Source organism: Salmo salar, chromosome ssa19 (genome assembly GCF_905237065.1).
Source record: "Salmo salar chromosome ssa19, Ssal_v3.1, whole genome shotgun sequence".
NCBI classification, from domain to species: domain Eukaryota; kingdom Metazoa; phylum Chordata; class Actinopteri; order Salmoniformes; family Salmonidae; genus Salmo; species Salmo salar.
The window spans coordinates 39,425,609-39,448,282 of record NC_059460.1 but is presented as its reverse complement, the minus strand read 5'-3'; the positions used below and the strand labels follow the sequence as shown (position 1 = coordinate 39,448,282).

The window sequence follows — 22,674 nt, the reverse complement described above, 5'->3', positions numbered from 1 at the left end:
GTCATTATGGCCAAACAGTTCTATTTTTGTTTCATCAGACGAGAGGGACATTTCTCCAAAAAGTACGATCTTTGTCCCTATGTGCAGTTGCAAACCGTAGTCTGGCTTTTTTTATGGCAGTTTTGGAGAAGTGGCTTCTTCCTTGCTGAGCGGCCTTTCAGGTTATGTCGATATAGGACTCGTTTTACTGTGGATATAGATACTTTTATACCTGTTTCCTCCAGCATCTTCACAAGGTCCTTTGCTGTTGTTCTGGGATTGATTTGCACTTTTTGCACCAAAGTACGTTCATCTCTAGGAGACAGAACGCGTCTCCTTCCTGAGTGGTATGACGGCTACGTGGTCCCATGGTGTTTATACTTGCATACTATTGTTTGTACAGATGAACGTGGTACCTTCAGGCGTTTGTAAATTGCTCCCAAGGATGAACCAGACTTGTGGAGGTCTACAATTTGTTTTCTGAGGTCTTGGCTGATTTCTTTTGATTTTCCCATGATGTCAAGCAAAGAGGCACTGAGTTTGAAGGTAGGCCTTGAAATACATCCACAGGTACACCTCCAATTGAATCAAATGATGCCAATTAGCCTATCAGAAGCTTCTAAAGTCATGACATAATTTTCTGGAATTTTCCAAGCTGTTTAAAGGCACAGTCAACTTAGTGTATGTAAACTTCTGACCCACTGGAATTGTGATACAGTGAATTATAAGTGAAATAATCTGTCTGTAAACAATTGTTGGAAAAATTACTTGTGTCATGCACAAAGTAGATGTCCTAACCGAATTGCCAAAACTAGTTTGTTAACAAGAAATTTGTGGAGTGGTTGAAAAATGAGTTTTAATGACTCCAACCTATGTAAACTTCCGACTTCAACTGTACCTACGGAAAAGTACAAAGAAATAAATCTGACTCAACATCGCCGGCGTAGTTATGTTATGACGAAAGCAAAATGATTCAACAACGTGTAAACAACCATGCTATCACAGACAGAACAGTTTAGCAGCCAAAGAAAGCCTTCGGGAACCTTCGCAACGCGCTCAATTAAAAATACACATCGGATGCACACGCCATTCAATGTATGTCTGTTCCTATAAAACACGTCCACCAACACTGACAGAAAATAATCCCAAATGGCACCCAGGGCTCTGGTCAAAAGCAGTGCACTACACAGGGAATAGGGGGCCATTTGAGACACATACAGTGATGAGGATGATTGATTGATTAATTGATTGATTGATTGATTGATTGACTGATTGATTGATTCAGCCGATGACATGACAGTTGCCGTATTGAACAGTACATCGCTGTGACACACAACAGGTACCTGAGTCTGTCAGACATCTTCTGCTCGAGTTGGTTTCTGTAGGGTTTAAATATATAGGGTTCAGCATTTCACTAGCAATACATAACGAATGACAACATTTCTGATAGGAGGAATAACAATCAGAATGGATTAAGTACCTGGTAGAACCAATAGAATAGACTTGGTAGAACCAATAGAATAGACTTAGTAGAACCAATAGAATATACTTAGTTTAACCAATAGAATAGACTTAGTTTAACCAATAGAATAGACTTAGTTTAACCAATAGAATAGACTTAGTTTAACCAATAGAATAGACTTAGTTTAACCAATAGAATAGACTTAGTAGAACCAATAGAATATACTTAGTAGAACCAATAGAATAGACTTAGTAGAACCAATAGAAAAGACTTAGTAGAACCAACAGAATAGATTTAGTAGAACCAATAGACTTAATAGAACCAATAGAATAGACTTAGTAGAACCAATAGAATAGACTTAGTAGAACCAATAGAAAAGACTTAGTTTAACCAATAGAATAGACTTAGTTTAACCAATAGAATAGACTTAGTTTAACCAATAGAATAGACTTAGTTTAACCAATAGAATAGACTTAGTAGAACCAATAGACTTAATAGAACCAATAGAATATACTTAGTAGAACCAATAGAATAGACTTAGTAGAACCAATAGAATAGACTTAGTAGAACCAATAGAATAGACTTGGTAGAACCAATAGAATAGACTTAGTAGAACCAATAGAATAGACTTAGTTTAACCAATAGAATAGACTTAGTTTAACCAATAGAATAGACTTAGTTTAACCAATAGAATATACTTAGTTTAACCAATAGAATAGACTTAGTAGAACCAATAGACTTAATAGAACCAATAGAATATACTTAGTAGAACCAATAGAATAGACTTAGTAGAACCAATAGAAAAGACTTAGTAGAACCAACAGAATAGATTTAGTAGAACCAATAGAACAGACTTAGTAGAACCAATAGAATAGACTTAGTAGAACCAATAGACTTAATAGAACCAATAGAATATACTTAGTTTAACCAATAGAATAGACTTAGTTTAACCAATAGAATAGACTTAGTTTAACCAATAGAATAGACTTAGTAGAACCAATAGAATAGACTTAGTTTAACCAATAGAATATACTTAGTTTAACCAATAGAATAGACTTAGTTTAACCAATAGAATAGACTTAGTTTAACCAATAGAATAGACTTAGTAGAACCAATAGAATAGACTTAGTAGAACCAATAGAAAAGACTTAGTAGAACCAATAGAATAGACTTAGTAGAACCAATAGAATAGACTTAGTAGAACCAATAGAATAGACTTAGTAGAACCAATAGAATAGACTTAGTTTAACCAATAGAATAGACTTAGTTTAACCAATAGAATAGACTTAGTTTAACCAATAGAATAGACTTAGTTTAACCAATAGAATAGACTTAGTAGAACCAATAGAAAAGACTTAGTTTAACCAATAGAATAGACTTAGTTTAACCAATAGAATAGACTTAGTTTAACCAATAGAATAGACTTAGTTTAACCAATAGAATAGACTTAGTAGAACCAATAGACTTAATAGAACCAATAGAATATACTTAGTAGAACCAATAGAATAGACTTAGTAGAACCAATAGAATAGACTTAGTAGAACCAATAGAATAGACTTGGTAGAACCAATAGAATAGACTTAGTAGAACCAATAGAATAGACTTAGTTTAACCAATAGAATAGACTTAGTTTAACCAATAGAATAGACTTAGTTTAACCAATAGAATAGACTTAGTTTAACCAATAGAATAGACTTAGTAGAACCAATAGACTTAATAGAACCAATAGAATATACTTAGTAGAACCAATAGAATAGACTTAGTAGAACCAATAGAAAAGACTTAGTAGAACCAACAGAATAGATTTAGTAGAACCAATAGAATAGACTTAGTAGAACCAATAGAATAGACTTAGTAGAACCAATAGACTTAATAGAACCAATAGAATATACTTAGTTTAACCAATAGAATAGACTTAGTTTAACCAATAGAATAGACTTAGTTTAACCAATAGAATAGACTTAGTAGAACCAATAGAATAGACTTAGTTTAACCAATAGAATATACTTAGTTTAACCAATAGAATAGACTTAGTTTAACCAATAGAATAGACTTAGTTTAACCAATAGAATAGACTTAGTAGAACCAATAGAATAGACTTAGTAGAACCAATAGAAAAGACTTAGTAGAACCAATAGAATAGACTTAGTAGAACCAATAGAATAGACTTAGTAGAACCAATAGAATAGACTTAGTAGAACCAATAGAATAGACTTAGTTTAACCAATAGAATAGACTTAGTTTAACCAATAGAATAGACTTAGTAGAACCAATAGAATAGACTTAGTAGAACCAATAGAATAGACTTAGTAGAACCAATAGAATAGACTTAGTTTAACCAATAGAATAGACTTAGTAGAACCAACAGAATACTTAGTAGAACCAATAGAATAGACTTAGTAGAACCAACAGAATACTTAGTAGAACCAATAGAATAGACTTAGTAGAACCAAGAGAATAGACTTAGTAGAACCAAGAGAATAGACTTAGTAGAACCAAGAGAATAGACTTAGTAGAACCAAGAGAATAGACTTAGTAGAACCAAGAGAATAGACTTAGTAGAACCAAGATAATAGACTTAGTAGAACCAATATAATAGACTTAGTAGAACCAATACCCTTAGTAGAACCAATAGATTAGATTTAAATTTGTAGTAGATAGACACTAGACAGACATTGGACATTTCTCAATCCCAGTCTCCATGTTAATCCCATTGTGAGAGATTGAACGGTGCAGTTGAGGTTTGGGTACACGGTGTGATCCGCTGGTGTATTGTAGTTGACTTGCACATTAAGTCAGAATTGCTAGAGTGAAATCAACTAGCATCCTATTAACCCTATCAACAGGTTAAGTGTCACCGTACGAGAGGACATTACAACATGTCCACCAAAAAACTGAAATGTCAAACATGGAATTGTAGAAAGTGAAGAAGTGGCTGATAATTTAGTCATCGCCAGGTATAGATTAAAACATAAAGGGCCCAATTATTTGATGTCTCTCTTTCCTGGTTTCCCTCCTTAATAACTGTGTTCCAACCCTTAACCATTCACACTCATACATCTCTCTATCTGACTCACCCTCTTCTGAAATTAGTGGTTTGCACTACCTCTCTAACTCTCTCTACCTCTCTCTAACTCTTTCTAACTCTCTCTACCTCTCTCTAACTCTCTCTACCTCTCTCTAACTCTCTCTCTCTACCTCTCTCTAACTCTCCCTACCTCTCTCTAACTCTCTCTCTCTCTACCTCTCTCTACCTCTCTCTACCTCTCTCTCTACCTCTCTCTAACTCTCTCTCTCTACCTCTCTCTCTCTACCTCTCTCTCTCTACCTCTCTCTCTCTACCTCTCTCTCTCTACCTCTTTCTACCTCTTTCTACCTCTACCTCTCTCTACCTCTCTCTCTCCCTACCTCTCTCTAACTCTCTCTCTCTACCTCTCTCTCTCTACCTCTCTCTCTCTCTACCTCTCTCTCTCTCTACCTCTCTCTACCTTTCTCTCTCTACCTCTCTCTAACTCTCTCTCTCTCTACCTCTCTCTTCCTCTCTCTACCTCTCTCTCTCTACCTCTCTCTCTATCTACCTCTCTCTCTACCTCTAACTCTCTAACTCTCTAACTCTCTCTCTATCTACCTCTCTCCAACTCTCTCTCTCTACCTCTATATCTCTCTACCTCTCTCTCCATCTACCTCTATCTACCTCTCTCCAACTCTCTCTATCTCTCTACCTCTCTCTCTCTACATCTCTCTACCTCTATCTCTCTACCTCTCTCTATCTAACTCTGGCACTCTCCCTCTCTCTCCTTGAAAAGGAGCATGTGAGTAAATGAGTTGATCTGTACAGCAGCTAGGGATGAATCTGTTCAATTTATGGTCCACCCACACTGGAAGAAGGTGCAGTAATATATCCAGTGTTATTCTGCTATGAAGAAGCCATTGAAGTGTCCTGCTGCTTTCATGTCCCTTCTCTTCCCCACGTACGTGAGCATGCTGTCACAGGGGGAGAAATGTGTACCTGCATACCACACTAAAGCATGGTCCCTGTCTGTTTCTTATTAAAAATGACATGACAAGGCAACAGCGTTATGATTTGAGGTTGAAGTACCAATCAGATCTTGAGTTACTCTGCACAGCGGAGGGACAAGAACAAGGGTGTGATTTCACAACTTGGATACATCCCTGATATTGAGGAGAACAAGTGTTTCATTCAGCTCTACAGAACAAATGGGTAATGAATGGGGGAGGAGAACCAACTAAACCACACAACAAAGCCAGTCAGCCAGTCAGTTAGACAGTCAATTAATCAGTCAGTCAGACAGTCATTTAGTTATTAATCAGGCGTTCAGTTACTAACCTACCTCCATCCCCCTGTCAGCCACTACTACTAACCTACCTCCATCCCCCTGTCAGCCACTACTACTAACCTACCTCCATCCCCCTGTCAGCTACTACTAACCTACCTCCATCCCCCTGTCAGCCACTACTACTAACCTACCTCCATCCCCCTGTCAGCACTACTACTAACCTACCTCCATCCCCCTGTCAGCCACTACTACTAACCTACCTCCATCCCCTGTCAGCCACTACTACTAACCTACCTCCATCCCCCTGTCAGCTACTACTAACCTACCTCCATCCCCCTGTCAGCCACTACTACTAACCTACCTCCATCCCCCTGTCAGCCACTACTACTAACCTACCTCCATCCCCCTGTCAGCTACTACTACTAACCTACCTCCATCCCCCTGTCAGCCACTACTACTAACCTACCTCCATCCCCCTGTCAGCCACTACTACTAACCTACCTCCATCACCCTGTCAGCCACTACTACTAACCTACCTCCATCCCCCTGTCAGCCACTACTGCTAACCTACCTCCATCCCCCTGTCAGCTACTACTACTAACCTACCTCCATCACCCTGTCAGCCACTACTACTAACCTACCTCCATCCCCCTGTCAGCCACTACTACTAACCTACCTCCATCCCCCTGTCAGCCACTACTACTAACCTACCTCCATCACCCTGTCAGCCACTACTACTAACCTACCTCCATCCCCCTGTCAGCTACTACTACTAACCTACCTCCATCCCCCTGTCAGCTACTACTAACCAACCTCCATCCCCCTGTCAGCCACTACTACTAACCTACCTCCATCCCCTGTCAGCTACTACTACTAACCTACCTCCATCCCCCTGTCAGCCTACTACTAACCTACCTCCATCCCCCTGTCAGCCACTACTAACCTACCTCCATCCCCCTGTCAGCTACTACTACTAACCTACCTCCATCCCCCTGTCAGCCACTACTACTAACCTACCTCCATCCCCCTGTCAGCCACTACTACTAACCTACCTCCATCCCCCTGTCAGCTACTACTACTAACCTACCTCCATCCCCCTGTCAGCCACTACTACTAACCTACCTCCATCCCCCTGTCAGCCACTACTACTAACCTACCTCCATCCCCCTGTCAGCCACTACTACTAACCTACCTCCATCCCCCTGTCAGCCACTACTACTAACCTACCTCCATCCCCCTGTCAGCTACTACTACTAACCTACCTCCATCCCCCTGTCAGCTACTACTAACCTACCTCCATCCCCCTGTCAGCCACTACTACTAACCTACCTCCATCCCCCTGTCAGCCACTACTACTAACCTACCTCCATCCCCCTGTCAGCCACTACTACTAACCTACCTCCATCCCCCTGTCAGCTACTACTACTAACCTACCTCCATCCCCCTGTCAGCCACTACTACTAACCTACCTCCATCCCCCTGTCAGACACTACTAACCTACCTCCATCCCCCTGTCAGCCACTACTACTAACCTACCTCCATCCCCCTGTCAGCCACTACTACTAACCTACCTCCATCCCCCTGTCAGCTACTACTACTAACCTACCTCCATCCCCCTGTCAGCCACTACTACTAACCTACCTCCATCCCCCTGTCAGCTACTACTACTAACCTACCTCCATCCACCTGTCAGCCACTACTAACCTACCTCCATCCCCCTGTCAGCCACAACTACTAACCTACCTCCATCCCCCTGTCAGCCACTACTACTAACCTACCTCCATCCCCCTGTCAGCTACTACTACTAACCTACCTCCATCCCCCTGTCAGCCACTACTACTAACCTACCTCCATCCACCTGTCAGCCACTACTAACCTACCTCCATCCACCTGTCAGCCACTACTAACCTACCTCCATCCCCCTGTCAGTCACTACTACTAACCTACCTCCATCCCCCTGTCAGCCACTACTACTAACCTACCTCCATCCCCCTGTCAGCCACTACTACTAACCTACCTCCATCCCCCTGTCAGCCACAACTACTAACCTACCTCCATCCCCCTGTCAGCCACTACTACTAACCTACCTCCATCCCCCTGTCAGCCACTACTACTAACCTACCTCCATCCCCCTGTCAGCCACTACTAACCTACCTCCATCCCCCTGTCAGCTACTACTACTAACCTACCTCCATCCCCCTGTCAGCCACTACTACTAACCTACCTCCATCCACCTGTCAGCCACTACTACTAACCTACCTCCATCCCCCTGTCAGCCACTACTACTAACCTACCTCCATCCCCCTGTCAGCTACTACTACTAACCTACCTCCATCCCCCTGTCAGCTACTACTACTAACCTACCTCCATCCACCTGTCAGCCACTACTACTAACCTACCTCCATCCCCCTGTCAGCCACTACTACTAACCTACCTCCATCCCCCTGTCAGCCACTACTACTAACCTACCTCCATCCCCCTGTCAGCCACTACTACTAACCTACCTCCATCCCCCTGTCAGCCACTACTACTAACCTACCTCCATCCCCCTGTCAGCCACTACTAACCTACCTCCATCCCCCTGTCAGATACTACTACTAACCTACCTCCATCCCCCTGTCAGCCACTACTACTAACCTACCTCCATCCCCCTGTCAGCCACTACTACTAACCTACCTCCATCCCCCTGTCAGCCACTACTACTAACCCACCTCCATCCCCCTGTCAGCCACTACTACTAACCTACCTCCATCCCCCTGTCAGCCACTACTACTAACCTACCTCCATCCCCCTGTCAGCCACTACTACTAACCTACCTCCATCCCCCTGTCAGCTACTACTACTAACCTACCTCCATCCCCCTGTCAGCCACTACTAACCTACCTCCATCCCCCTGTCAGCCACTACTACTAACCTACCTCCATCCCCCTGTCAGCTACTACTAACCTACCTCAATCCCCCTGTCAGCCACTACTACTAACCTACCTCCATCCCCCTGTCAGCCACTACTACTAACCTACCTCCATCCCCCTGTCAGCCACTACTACTAACCTACCTCCATCCCCCTGTCAGCCACTACTACTAACCTACCTCCATCCCCCTGTCAGCTACTACTACTAACCTACCTCCATCCCCCTGTCAGCCACTACTACTAACCTACCTCCATCCCCCTGTCAGCCACTACTACTAACCTACCTCCATCCCCCTGTCAGCCACTACTACTAACCTACCTCCATCCCCCTGTCAGCCACTACTACTAACCTACCTCCATCCCCCTGTCAGCCACTACTACTAACCTACCTCCATCCCCCTGTCAGTCACTACTACTAACCTACCTCCATCCCCCTGTCAGCTACCCCCCCCCCCCCTCCCTGCCCCTGTCTTTTTGCTCCACTGTCCAGTAAAGAGACCTCACATGTCTACAAATACTTATTTGCAGGAATCAGGAAGCCAGGGCTTCTTTTTATCTTTGCACTACTCAAGCAAGCCAGTAGCTATTTTACAGCTTTCTGTGTTTCCTCCCCTCTCCCTCTCTCTCTACTCCCCCCGCCACCCTCTCTCCCCCACTTTCTCTCCCTCTTTCGCTCCCGCTGTACTCTCTCCCCCCCCTCTCCCTCCCGCTGTACTCCCTCCACCACTCTCTCTCTCTCCCCCTCTTCCTCTCCCCCTCTTTCTCTCCCTCTCTCGCTGTACTACCTCCGCTCTCTATCTCTGACAACAAATCCCCACGAGACAATAGCATGGCAGAACAAGAGGGTTAAGACTTTTAAAAAGGGAAACTTTGTTCATACAGCAGAGAGGAGGACAGGAGGACATACAGCAGAGAGGAGGACATACATCAGAGAGGAGGACAGGAGAGCAGAGAGGAGGACAGGAGGACATACAGCAGAGAGGAGGACAGGAGGGCAGAGAGGAGGACAGGAGGACATACAGCAGAGAGGAGGACAGGAGGACATACAGCAGAGAGGAGGACAGGAGGGCAGAGAGGAGGACAGGAGGACATACAGCAGAGAGGAGGACAGGAGGACAGAGAGGAGGACAGGAGGACATACAGCAGAGAGGAGGACAGGAGGACATACAGCAGAGAGGAAGACAGGAGGACATACAGCAGAGAGGAAGATGAGGACATACAGCAGAGAGGAAGAGGAGGACTGGTGTTAGGATCATAGAGAATATCTCAGTCTACTCTAGAACATAAAGGACCTGGTTTTCTGCTGCTGACTTTCAAGGGTTAAAGAGAGAGAGAGAGAGAGAGAGAGAGAGAGAGAGAGAGAGAGAGTGTGGGGGGGACAGTGAGAGAGGGAGAGAGAGGGGTAGGGAGGGACAGTGAGAGAGGGAGAGAGAGGGGTGGGAGGGACAGTGAGAGAGAGAGAGAGAGAGGGAGAGAGAGGGGTGGGGGGACAGTGAGAGAGAGAGAGAGGGAGAGAGAGGGGTGGGGGGGACAGTGAGAGAGGGAGAACTAAATGTTTTATTTCCTCACCTCTGTTGTATTTTCCTGCAGCTGTTGCTGTTATAGATGTATCCTCTCTGTCTACTGAGCCATTGCTTTTGCCCTCCCAATAAACACATCACACAGACACAGCCACACAGCCAGAAGAGAGGGCAGGGACAGAGAAGAAACACACACAGACAAGCAGGCTAGGCAGCTCACATTTCAAACTTGCAAAGGGGGTGGTGCCTAATGTGCTAGACAGCCTGTATCTTGGACCGAGTCCAGAGAAACGGGTAAAAAAAAAGAAGTCTCAATCAATTCATTTAAAACAGAGTTTGTTACGGAGAGGGCTCCTCTTAAACAGCAGGGACAGGAATGGTTACGGATGAGTAGATTATTAAACTGTGATTTTTATCCCCTTTTTGTCCACTCTGCTATTCTCTAACGTAGCATACAGTTGAATTAATCCATCAAAACTAGTCATTCTAAGTAATGGCAACCAGGGAGGATTCTGGGAGAGTAGGAGGCAGGGTTGAGAGACTAAGGAGTATGCATCCTGTATGGCATCCTATTCCCTATATAGTGCACTACTGATAGACCAGGGTCCTGGGGAAATGTAGTGTGCACTATATAGGGAATAGGGTGCCATTTGGGATGCAAACACCCTGACTTCCTGATATGCAGAGAAAGGCAGATAGAAGGGTGGGACCAGCAGGACGGGGCAGGACAGGGCTAGGCTGGCCAGGAGAGGACAGGGCTGGCCAGGAAAGGACATGGCAGGACAGGGCTGGACAGGAGAGGACAAGGCAGGACAGGGCTGGACAGGAGAGGACAAGGCAGAACAGGGCTGGACAGGAGAGGGCAGGGCTGGACAGGAGAGGGCAGGGCTGGACAGGAGAGGACAAGGCAGGACAGGGCTGGAGAGGACAAGGCAGGACAGGGCTGGACAAGAGAGGACAAGGCAGGACAGGGATGGACAGGAGAGGACAAGGCAGGACAGGGAAGGGTTGGGCTGGTCTGTATGTGTGTTTGGGAGGGGCCAAGCTGTATGAGCACCCAGCCTTGGATAAATAATAACACAACTATAAACGTGTAAACGGCAGGGACAAGCAGTCAATATTATACTATATGTTACTTTACAATCATATTTTCATGATATTCAGCAGCAATTCATTAAGCAAATTGTTAAATTAGTGCCAGTAATCTGACGGATAAAATACAATAATGGACATTTTAATTCCAGACATGGCTAACGAAATCACACGAGATGAACGGACATCATATTTCAATGTAATCCCATGTAGTTACTACATATATCTAGCGAGCTAGTATAATCTATAGGGAAACTCAGTACAGCGTGGAGTTGTTTATGGATGCAGTGGTTCGTTTACCATTCAGTCAGCTCACCGCACACCATGGTTGGGATCAATTTCATTTCAATTCATTCAATTCAGGAAGTCAACTGAAATTAAAATTCCAAATTGTTCTGATCGAAATTGAGATTGGAATTTCCGTTTACTTCCTGAATTGACTCCATCCGCGCAGTCATCAAGGGGCGGCAGGTAGCCTAGTGGTTAGAGCGTTGGGTCAGTAACCCAAAGGATCAAATCCCCGAGCTGACATGGTAACAATCTGTCGTTCTGCCGCTGAACAAGGCGGTAAACCCACTGTTCCTAGGCCGTCATTGTAAATAATAAATTGTTCTTAACTGACTTGCCTAGTTAAAAAAAGGTTAAATAATTTAAAAAAAAATCTGCACAAAGGAAAAAGGAAGGAAAGGACAATCATCTAGACAGTTTAAAACCATATCTCCTGGCATTTCCTGTCAGCTGAAACAGGTGAATCGCATCGCTATAAGTTATCTATCATCCGTGTGGCTGAGGAAGACAAAGATACTGTCTGATTAGTGAGTTGATTTACAGCCTTTAGCGCAGAGTAGCTACGTGCTAGTACAGTATCTTCCATAAAGGGGAAGAGGGAAAAGCTGTGAAAACTACTTTATGTTAATAATATCAGCACTAATATCAAACCCCTTGACTTTTTCCACATTTTGTTACGGTATTTCTGTTTTTACTTCAGAAATCTACACACAATACCCCAGAATGAAAAAAAGTAAAAAACAGGATTTTTACTTATTTTAGCAAATGTATTAAAAATTTAAAACAGAAATACCTTATTTACATAAGTATTCAGACCGTTTGCTATGAAACTCGAAATTGAGTTTCCATTGATCATCCTTGAGATGTTTCTACAACTTGATTGGAGTACACCTGTGGCAAATTCAATTGATTGGACATGATTTGGAAAGGCACAAACCTGTCTACATAAGGTCCCACAGTTGACAGTGCATGTCAGAGCAAAAACCAAGCGATGAAGGTCAATGGAATTGTCCGTAGAGCTCAGAGACAGGATTGTGTCGAGGCACAGATCTGAGGAAGGGTTCCAAAAAATGTCTGCAGCATTGAAGGTCCGCAAGAACACAGTGGACGCCATCATTCTTAAATGGATGAAGTTTAGAAGCACCAAGACCCTTCCTAGAGCTGGCCGCCCGGCCAAACTGAGCAACCGGGGGAGAAGGGCCTTGGTCTGGGAGGTGACCAATAACCCGATGGTCACTCTGAGAGAGCTCTAGAGTTCCACAGTGGAGATGGGAGAAACATCCAGAAGGACAACAATCTCTGCAGCACTCCACCAATCAGGCCTTTATGGTAGAGTGGCCAGACGGAAGTCACTCCTCAGTAAAAAGGCGCATGACAGTACGCTTGGAGTTTGCCAAAAGGCACCTGAAGACTATCAGATCATGAGAAACAAGATTCTCTGGTCTAATGAAACCAACATTGAACTCTTTGGCCTGAATGCCAAGTGTCACATCTGGAGGAAACATGGCACCATCCCTAGTTTGAAGTATTGTGGTGGCAGCATTATGCTGTGTGGATGTTTTTCAGCGACAGGAACTGGGAGACTAGTCAGGATCAAGGCAAAGATGAACAGAGAAAAGTACAGAGATTCTTGATGAAAACCTGCTCCAGAGCACTCAGGACCTCAGACTGGGGCGAAGGTTAACCTTCCAACAGGACAACGACCCTAAGCACATTGCCAAGACAATGCAGGAGTGGCTTCGGGACAAGTCTCTGAATGTCCTTGAGTGGCCCAGCCAGAGCCCGGACTTGAACCCAATCGAACATCTCATTTAGAACCTGAAAATAGCTGTGCAGCAACACTCCCATCCAACCTGACAGAGCTTGAGAGGATCTGCAGAGAAGAATGGGAGAAACTCCCCAAATACGGGTGTGCCAAGTTTGTAGCGTCATACCCAAGATGACTCAAGGCTGTAATCGCTGCCAAATGTGCTTCAACAAAGTACTGAGTAAAGGGTCTGAATAATAATGTAAATGTGATATCAGTTTTTTTATTTGTAATAAATTTGCCAAAATTTCTAAAAACCTGTTTTTGCTTTGTTATTATGGGGTATTGTGTGTAGATTGATGAGGGAACATTTTAGAATAAGGCTGTAACGTAACAAAATGTGGAAAAAGTCAAACGGTCTGAATACTTTCCGAAAAGAACTGCATATGAAGCATGGTGACTGATTTGTGATCTAACCCCATTGATCAAATAAATAACATTTTGACAAGCTTGTCTGGGATTGTCAAATTTGAAAAACATGAAGACAAGATAACTAACATTCTTGCTCGTCTCAATTGTCTCTGTCATAAGACCATATGCATAAAAGTCTCTTAAATCAGTTCCCATTGCTTCTGTCCTGAGACATATCTCGTTACCCATTCTGTCCTGAGACATATCTCAGTTCCCATTGCTTCTGTCCTGAGACATATCACAGTTCCCATTGGTTCTGTCTTGAGACATATCTCAGTTTCCATTGCTTCTGTCCTGAGACATATCTCAGTTCCCATTGCTTCTGTCCTGAGACATATCTCAGTTCCCATTGCTTCTGTCCTGAGACATATCACAGTTCCCATTGCTTCTGTCTTGAGACATATCACAGTTTCCATTGCTTCTGTCCTGAGACATATCTCAGTTCCCATTGCTTCTGTCCTGAGACATATATCAGTTCCCAATGCTTCTGTCCTGAGACATATCTCAGTTCCCATTGCTTCTGTCCTGAGACATATCTCAGTTCCCATTGCTTCTGTCCTGAGACATATCTCAGTTCCCATTGCTTCTGTCCTGAGACATATCTCAGTTCCCATTGCTTCTGTCCTGAGACATATCTCAGTTCCCATTGCTTCTGTCTTGAGACATATCTCAGTTCCCATTGCTTCTGTCCTGAGACATATCTCAGTTCCCATTGTTTCTGTCCTGAGACATAGCTCAGTTCCCATTGCTTCTGTCCTGAGACATATCTCAGTTCCCATTGCTTCTGTCCTGAGACATATCTCAGTTCCCAATGCTTCTGTCCTGAGGGCTGGGCGGTATAACATATATACCAGCATTGCTGCAGGAACCGGTTTGTGTTTTTACTTTACCTTCTCTAGCGGTATTACAATGGTTGTTTTGTTAAATGTGATATGCAACTCCAGCATGTGTAATGTCTGTTTTAATGAGTCATTTTTCTCTTCCTGTTGCATGCTGCTTCCCACACCAAGCCCCGCCCCCCTGTCACTCAAGGAGAGAGCAGTTGCTAGACCACTGAGTCTGCTGTTCAGATGCAGAAAGATGTTGGTGACAACGATGCTGCTTTTCTACAAGCACTATTAGTTTGTGTATATTACTGTCTGCTAGTTTGTCTTTTCTTAGCATGTTGTGGCAAAAATAAATCTTGTTAGCCGCTAATGCTAATCGCTACTTGCTTGCTAAATGTAATAAGTCAGAGCAAACTTAGCTGGCTAATACAGCCTGGTACCAGTGCTGGTGTAGGCCTAGCAAAGCATGTTGTTTGTGCAACAGTATCTTCCAAATCAGATAGGAATAGGTCAATCATGAATATGTTAGCTAGCTAGCTACATGAGGTAAGACAACATGACCTGTAACATCTAATTAGGGTGCCCTGGAAACACTGACCAACACTTTGGTTCCTAGCCTGTCAATAATCCCTCTCTGGCTTATTCATTCATTGTCACGTCAAACAATGTATTCAAGGTGCTGCCCAGCATATTCCAACTATATAGATTAATCATTCTATACTGAACAAAAATACAAATGCAACATGCAACAATTTCAATGATTTTACTGAGTTACAATTCATATAAATAAATCAGTCAACTGAAATAAATTCATTAGGCCCTAATATATGTATTTCACATGACTGAGAATACAGATACGGATCTGTTGCCCACAGATATCTTTAAAAAAGGTAGGGGCTTGGATCAGAAAACCAGTCAGTATCTGGTGTGACCACCTGCCTCATGTAGCATGACACATCTCCTTCACATAGAGTTGATCAGGAATGTTGTCCCACTCCTCTTCAATGGCTGTTTAAAGTTGCTGGATATTGGCGGGTACTGGAACACACTGTTGTACACGTCAATCCCGAGCATCCCAAACATGCTCAATGGGTGATATGTCTGGTGAGTATGCAAGAACTGGGACATTTTCAGCTTCCAGGAATCGTGTACAGATCCTTGTGACATGGGGCTGTGCATTATCATGCTGAAACATGAGGTAATGGTGGTGGATGAATGGCACAACAATGGGCCTCAGGATCTTGTCACGGTATCTCTGTGCATTCAAATTGCCATCGATAAAATACAATTGTGTTAGTTGTCCATAGCTTATGCCTGCTCATACCATAACTCCACTGCCACCATGGGGCACTCTGTTCACAACGTTGACATCAGCAAACCACCTCCCCACACTACGCCATACACCTGGTCTGTTGTTGCGAGGCCGGTTGGACGTACTGCCAAATTCTCGAAAACAACGTCTTAGGCGGCTTATGGTAGAGAAATTAAAAAATAAATGATCTGGCAACAGCTCTAGTGGACTTTCCTGTAATCAGCATGCCAGTTGCATGCTCCCTCAAAACTTGAGACATCTGTGTCATTGTGTTGTGAGACAAAACTGCACATTTTAGAGTGGCCTTTTATTGTGCCCAGCACAAGGTGCGCCTGTGTAATGATCATGCTGTTTAATCAGCATCTTGATATGCCACACCTGTCAGGTGGATGGATTATCTTAGCAAAGAAGAAATGCTGACTAACAGGGATGTAAAGAAACTTTTGCACAAAATGTTAGAGAAATACACTTTTTGTTTTTGGAAAATTTCAGGGATATTTTATTTCAGCTTATGAAACATGGGACCAACACTTTACATGTTGAGTTTATATTTCTGTTCAGTGTATTTCCATTATTCCAACAGTTCACCAATTAACTAGGCCTATATTTGTTTTGCCCATATCATACAGCCCTGTGTGGTAGTGTGGAAATTATAACAAAAGGGCAGGAAATGCAGAAATGTATGAAAATGATGGATTGAACAGTATAAAATGTTCAGAATGGAGAAAGCCCCATTGAAATCAGTTATAGTTTATGTTTCTACCCTAGGGGTCATGAACTACTCAAAGCATATTTACAACTTGTACTATTCAAAAACATTAAATACCGTCAAATATAGTCAATCTGAAAAATATTGTGATATGATATTTTGGTTATATCGCCCAGCCCTACCTGAGAGAGAACTTAGTTCCCATTGCTTATGTCCTGAGAGAGAACTTAGTTCACATTGCTTCTGTCCTGAGAGAGAACTTAGTTCCCATTGCTTCTGTCCTGAGAGAGATCTTAGATATCTGACACACTCTTGAACTCTGTCCGATTCTCTCTGACATTCAAATATGTGCAAGGCAGAGGCCACCATCAGTGCGTTTAGACATCTCATGTTATTTCCTATTTTTTAAATCCACAACTAAACTATCAGTTCATGCGACTCAGAGTCAGAGAGGTAAAACAGCTTGGTGAAGAAAGAGAGAGAGAGCGAGAGAGAGAGAGAGAGAGAGAGAGAGCACTCTCTTAGGAGATAAATTATAGCCCTTCAGGTTTGTGTGTATGCGATCGACCGACCGCTGTCCTGCGTGTAAAGTTACAACATGAGACTTTACCACGGCGCGATGACAACATGTCTGACTTCATGTCTTTAGCAGTCTCTGACTGGCACACAAGGTATGACAGTCTACCACTTATTCATCAGAATTCTATAGGGACCAGAGTCAAGTATTGTAGGTTTTCTGTTCTACCGGATTATGAATTGCACCCATCTGCTGTCTCAGGTGTAAATCAGTCCCTGTTTAGAGGGTCCAGATTTTAATTCGAAGGCTCTAGAAGGAATAGGTTGGACCTCCCTCCTACTCTTGACTGCTTAGGCTAATTGTCAAGTTTCTCTGTTGTACAAAGAGAGACACAAAAACGTTTAACATTCCGCCTAAAACCACCTCCTGCACAATTCATGCTTGGGCTGGTATTCTGAAACCTAGAAAGACAAGTTCTAAAGTCACAGCTTAAACCCATGCATGCCTAGGGAAAACAGCACAGCAAGGGACAAAGCAACGAACAACATAACCTACCTGTCTCGTCAGATACTCAGAGAAAGACAGAGAGAGAGAGAAAAAATGGAGAGGATAGATAGAGAGAGAGTTGATAGAAGAGGAGGTTGGTAGTTGACAGAAGAGGGGGTTGGTAGTTGATAGAAGAGGAGGTTGGTAGTTGACAGAAGAGGAGGTTGGTAGTTGACAGAAGAGGAGGTTGGTAGTTGACAAGAGAGGAGGTTGGTAGTTGACAGAAGAGGAGGTTGGTAGTTGATTGGAAAGGGGGTTGATAGTTGATAGGACATGAGGTTGGTAGTTGACAGATGAGATAGGTAGTTCACAGAAGAGGAGGTTGGTAGTTGATAGAAGAGGAGGTTGGTAGTTGATAGGAGAAGAGGTTGGTAGTTGATAGGAGAGGAGGTTGGTAGTTGACAGAAGAGGAGGTTGGTAGTTGACAGGAGGGGGTTGGTAGTTGATAGAAGAGGAGGTTGGTAGTTGATAGGAGAGGAGGTTGGTAGTTGATAGGAGAGGAGGTTGGCAGTTGACAGAGGAGGAGGTTGGTAGTTGACAGATTGGTTGGCAGTTGACAGAAGAGGTTGGTAGTTGACAGAAGAGGATGTTGGTAGTTGATAGAATGTTGGTAGTTGATAGAAGGTTGATAGTTGATAGGAGAGGTTGGTAGTTGACAGAAGAGGAGGTTGGTAGTTGATAGAATGTTGGTAGTTGATAGGAGAGGAGGTTGGTAGTTGATAGAAGGTTGGTAGTTGACAGGCGAGGAGGTTGGTAGCTGACAGAAGAGGAGGTTGGTAGTTGACAGAAGAGGAGGTTGGTAGTTGACAGAAGAGGAGGGTTGGTAGTTGACAGGAGAGGAGGTTGGTAGTTGACAGAAGAGGAGGTTGGTAGTTGACAGAAGAGGAGGTTGGTAGTTGACAGAGGAGGAGGTTGTTAGCTGACAGAAGAGGAGGTTGGTAGTTGACAGGAGTGGGGGTTGGTAGTTGATAGAAGGTTGGTAGTTGATAGAAGGTTATCTTGGTGTTTGTGTACACAGAAATGGTATGAGTTGACATTAAAGTGGAATGTCTTGGTGGAAGATGAACAGCAAAATGTGATTTGTTTTATTTTAAGACCGTGAGAGAATGAATGATGACAAGCTGTGTGAATTGTTTTTTCCCCAAAAAGTATAACAAAGAGAGTAAATGGAAATTCTTCAACATAAAGTGCAGATTTTCAGATGTTGTCGGATAATACAGGTACCTGACAAAATAACGGACACGCTTGACTAAATGAGGGAGACAAAGTATATTGAAAGCAGGTGATTCCTGAATTAATTAAGCAATTACATCCCATCATGCTTAGGGTCATGTATAAAAATGACCAGTCGCCCATTATTTTAGCTACCATGGCTACAAGAAGAGATCTCAGCGACTTTGAAAGAGGGGTCTCAAAGGAGCATAGGGGGTATAAAGTGTGTGTGTGTGTGTGTGTGTGTGTGTGTGTGTGTGTGTGTGTGTGTGTGTCAGTCACCAAGTCTCAATCCGATTGAACACTTACGGGAGATTCTGGAGCGACGCCTGAGACGGCGTTTTCCACCACCAAAAACAAACCAAATTCTGGAATTTATGCCAAGGCACATTTGAATCTGTTCTGGCTCGTGGTGGCTCAAAGCCCTATTAATTAAGACACTTTATGTTGGTGTTCACTTTGCTTAGCCAGTTACTTGTATATATACTACACTGTAACACAAAACAAAATGGAAATAACAAAATGGGACTTGAGTTTTAAACTCCAGTCAGTCTCCCCTCTCTCTTCTATATTAGTACCTTCCTTCCAGTCAGTCTCCCCTCTCTCTTCTATATTAGTACCTTCCTTCCTTCCAGTCAGTCTCCCCTCTCTCTTCTATATTAGTACCTTCCTTCCAGTCAGTCTCCCCTCTCTCTTCTATATTAGTACCTTCCTTCCTTCCAGTCAGTCTCCCCTCTCTCTTCTATATTAGTACCTTCCTTCCTTCCAGTCAGTCTCCCCTCTCTCTTCTATATTAGTGCCTTCCTTCCAGTCAGTCTCCCCTCTCTCTTCTATATTAGTACCTTCCTTCCAGTCAGTCTCCCCTCTCTCTTATATATTAGTACCTTCCTTCCAGTCAGTCTCCCCTCTCTCTTCTAAATTAGTGCCTTCCTTCCAGTCAGTCTCCCCTCTCTCTTCTAAATTAGTACCTTCCTTCCAGTCAGTCTCCCCTCTCTCTTCTATATTAGTACCTTCCTTCCAGTCAGTCTCCCCTCTCTCTTCTAAATTAGTGCCTTCCTTCCCTCTCATCTCTTTCCTCTCCTCTCTTCCCTCCTTCCTTCTCCTCTCTTCCTTCCCTCTCTTTAGACCTGAGGAATTCCAAGGGCTTGCTGAAGCAGAGAGAGATTTGGAATGTGCCACTCTGACCCCAGATAGAGGGAGAACAGTGATTAAGGGTTTTATCCAAACACTTGTACCAGACTGTACCATTACCCGGGCCAGAGAGGGGTGGTCTGGTCCAACTTCAACCTCTGATAAGGAGTTGTATGTATGGGGCTGATTTAGTAGACCCTGTGAGGTTTGTAACATATTACAGGGAGAAGTCCTGCTTGTGTATTTATCTAAAATAGTTTGTTATCCCGTGTTACAGCATTGACTGGATCTGACCCAAATGAAACCATGTTCTCTAGATAATGCACTACTTTTCCGGGCCCCTAGTCAAATGTAGTGCACTATACAGGGAATAGGGTTACAGGGAATAGGGTGCCATTTGGGACGCATGCCTAGTTAGGTTTATTGGTCCAATAGAGTGAGTCCGTTCTTTTGACCGTGTATAAGGCCAGGTGCAGAGCTGTGATAGGCTTTGGCCTGTAGTAAAACAGTCTGTTTCTAAAATGCACTACTTCTGACCAGAGCTCTCAAATATTTTTTCTTTTGGATTTATTTAACCTTTAATTTAACTAAGAACAAATTCTCATTTACAATGACGGCCTAGGAACAGTGGGTTAACTGCCTTGTTCAGGGGCAGAATGACAGATTTTTACCTTGTCAGCTCAGGGATTCGATCCAGCAACCTTTGGGTTTCTAGTCCAACGCTCTAACCACTAGGCTACCTGCCGCCCCGATTAGTGCCCTAAATAGGGAATAGGGTGCCATTTGAGACGCACCCCAAGTAACCACAGATTAACAGAGTGGCAGGCTAATCCCATTGACAAAGAGATCACAACTGGTCTGGCAGGCAAATCCCATTGACAAAGAGATCACAACTGGTCTGGCGGGCTAATCCCATTGACAAAGAGGTCACAACTGGTCTGGCAGGCTAATCCCATTGACACAGAGGTCACAACTAGTCTGGTAGGCTTATCCCATTGACAAAGAGGTCACAACGGGTCTGGCAGGCTAATCCCATTGACAAAGAGGTCACAACTGGTCTGGCAGGATAATCCCATTGACAAAGAGGTCACAACTGGTCTGGCAGGCTAATCCCATTGACAAAGAGGTCACAACTAGTCTGGTAGGCTAATCCCATTGACACAGAGGTCACAACTAGTCTGGTAGGCTTATCCCATTGACAAAGAGGTCACAACGGGTCTGGCAGGCTAATCCCATTGACAAAGAGGTCACAACTGGTCTGGCAGGATAATCCCATTGACAAAGAGGTCACAACTGCTCTGGCAGGCTAATCCCATTGACAAAGAGGTCACAACTAGTCTGGTAGGCTAATCCCATTGACAAAGAGGTCACAACGGGTCTGGCAGGCTAATCCCATTGACAAAGAGGTCACAACTGGTCTGGCAGGATAATCCCATTGACAAAGAGGCCACAACTGGTCTGGCAGGCTAATCCCATTGACAAAGAGGCCACAACTGGTCTGGCAGGCTAATCCCATTGACAAAGAGATCACAACTGGTCTGGCAGGCTAATCCCATTGACAAAGAGGTCACAACTGGTCTGGCAGGATAATCCCATTGACAAAGAGGCCACAACTGGTCTGGCAGGCTAATCCCATTGACAAAGAGGCCACAACTGGTCTGGCAGGCTAATCCCATTGACAAAGAGGCCACAACAGCTCTGGCAGGCTAATCCCATTGACAAAGAGGCCACAACTGCTCTGGCAGGCTAATCCCATTGACAAAGAGCCCACAACTGCTCTGGCAGGCTAATCCCATTGACAAAGAGGCCACAACTGGTCTGGCAGGCTAATCCCATTGACAAAGAGGCCACAACTGCTCTGGCAGGCTAATCCCATTGACAAAGAGGCCACAACTGCTCTGGCAGGCTAATCCCATTGACAAAGAGGCCACAACTGGTCTGGCAGGCTAATCCCATTGACAAAGAGGCCACAACTGCTCTGGCAGGCTAATCCACAGATCCTCCTCTACCACTCACAGGGAAAGGCCTGACATTTCAGCCTGTTTTGGTTTACCTGGTGACACCAGACCATTCTCAAAATTGTTGCTTCTTTTTGACCATTTTAATTGAACATAATCACAGTAAGGTACTTACCAACAACGCAGTTCAAGAAAGAGTTAAGAAAATATTTACTAAATAAACTTAAGTAAAAAAATATAATGAAAAAAATACCACAATAAAATTACATAGCAATAACGAGGCTATATTCAGGGTGTACCGGTACAGAGTCAATGTAGAGGCTATATACAGGGGGTACCGGTACAGAGTCAATGTAGATGCTATATACAGGGTGTTACGGTACAGAGTCAATGTGGAGGCTATATACAGGGGGTACCGGTACTGAGTCAATGTACGAGGGTACAGGTTAGTTGAGGTAATTTGTAAAGTGACGATGCATAGATAATAAACAGCGAATAGCAGCAGTGTAAAAACAAAATGGGGAACGTAAACAGTCTGGGTGGCCATTTTATTAATTGTTCATCAGTCTTATGGCTTGGGGGTAGAAGCTGTTCAGGAGCTTTTTGGTCCTAGACTTGGTGCTCCGGTACCACTTTCCGTGCTGTAGCAGAGAGAACAGTTTATGACTAGGGTGACCGGAGTCTCTGACAATGT

General features: G+C 43.7%; 1 protein-coding gene across 3 annotated transcripts in view; it reads right to left on the bottom strand.

The window, feature by feature from the left end:
- The window catches only part of LOC106578757 (zinc finger MIZ domain-containing protein 1), a 389,252-nt gene that overhangs the window by 73,103 nt on the left and 293,475 nt on the right, over positions 1 to 22,674 (bottom strand). The window contains exon 1 of one of the 3 annotated variants that reach the window (XM_045702292.1): positions 10,220 to 10,340. The exons of the other annotated variants lie outside the window; for them this stretch is intronic. The gene's annotated coding sequence lies outside the window, so the exon portion shown is untranslated. Of the gene's footprint in view, positions 1 to 10,219; positions 10,341 to 22,674 lie in introns of those variants that run through there. 3 annotated transcript variants of the gene reach the window in all.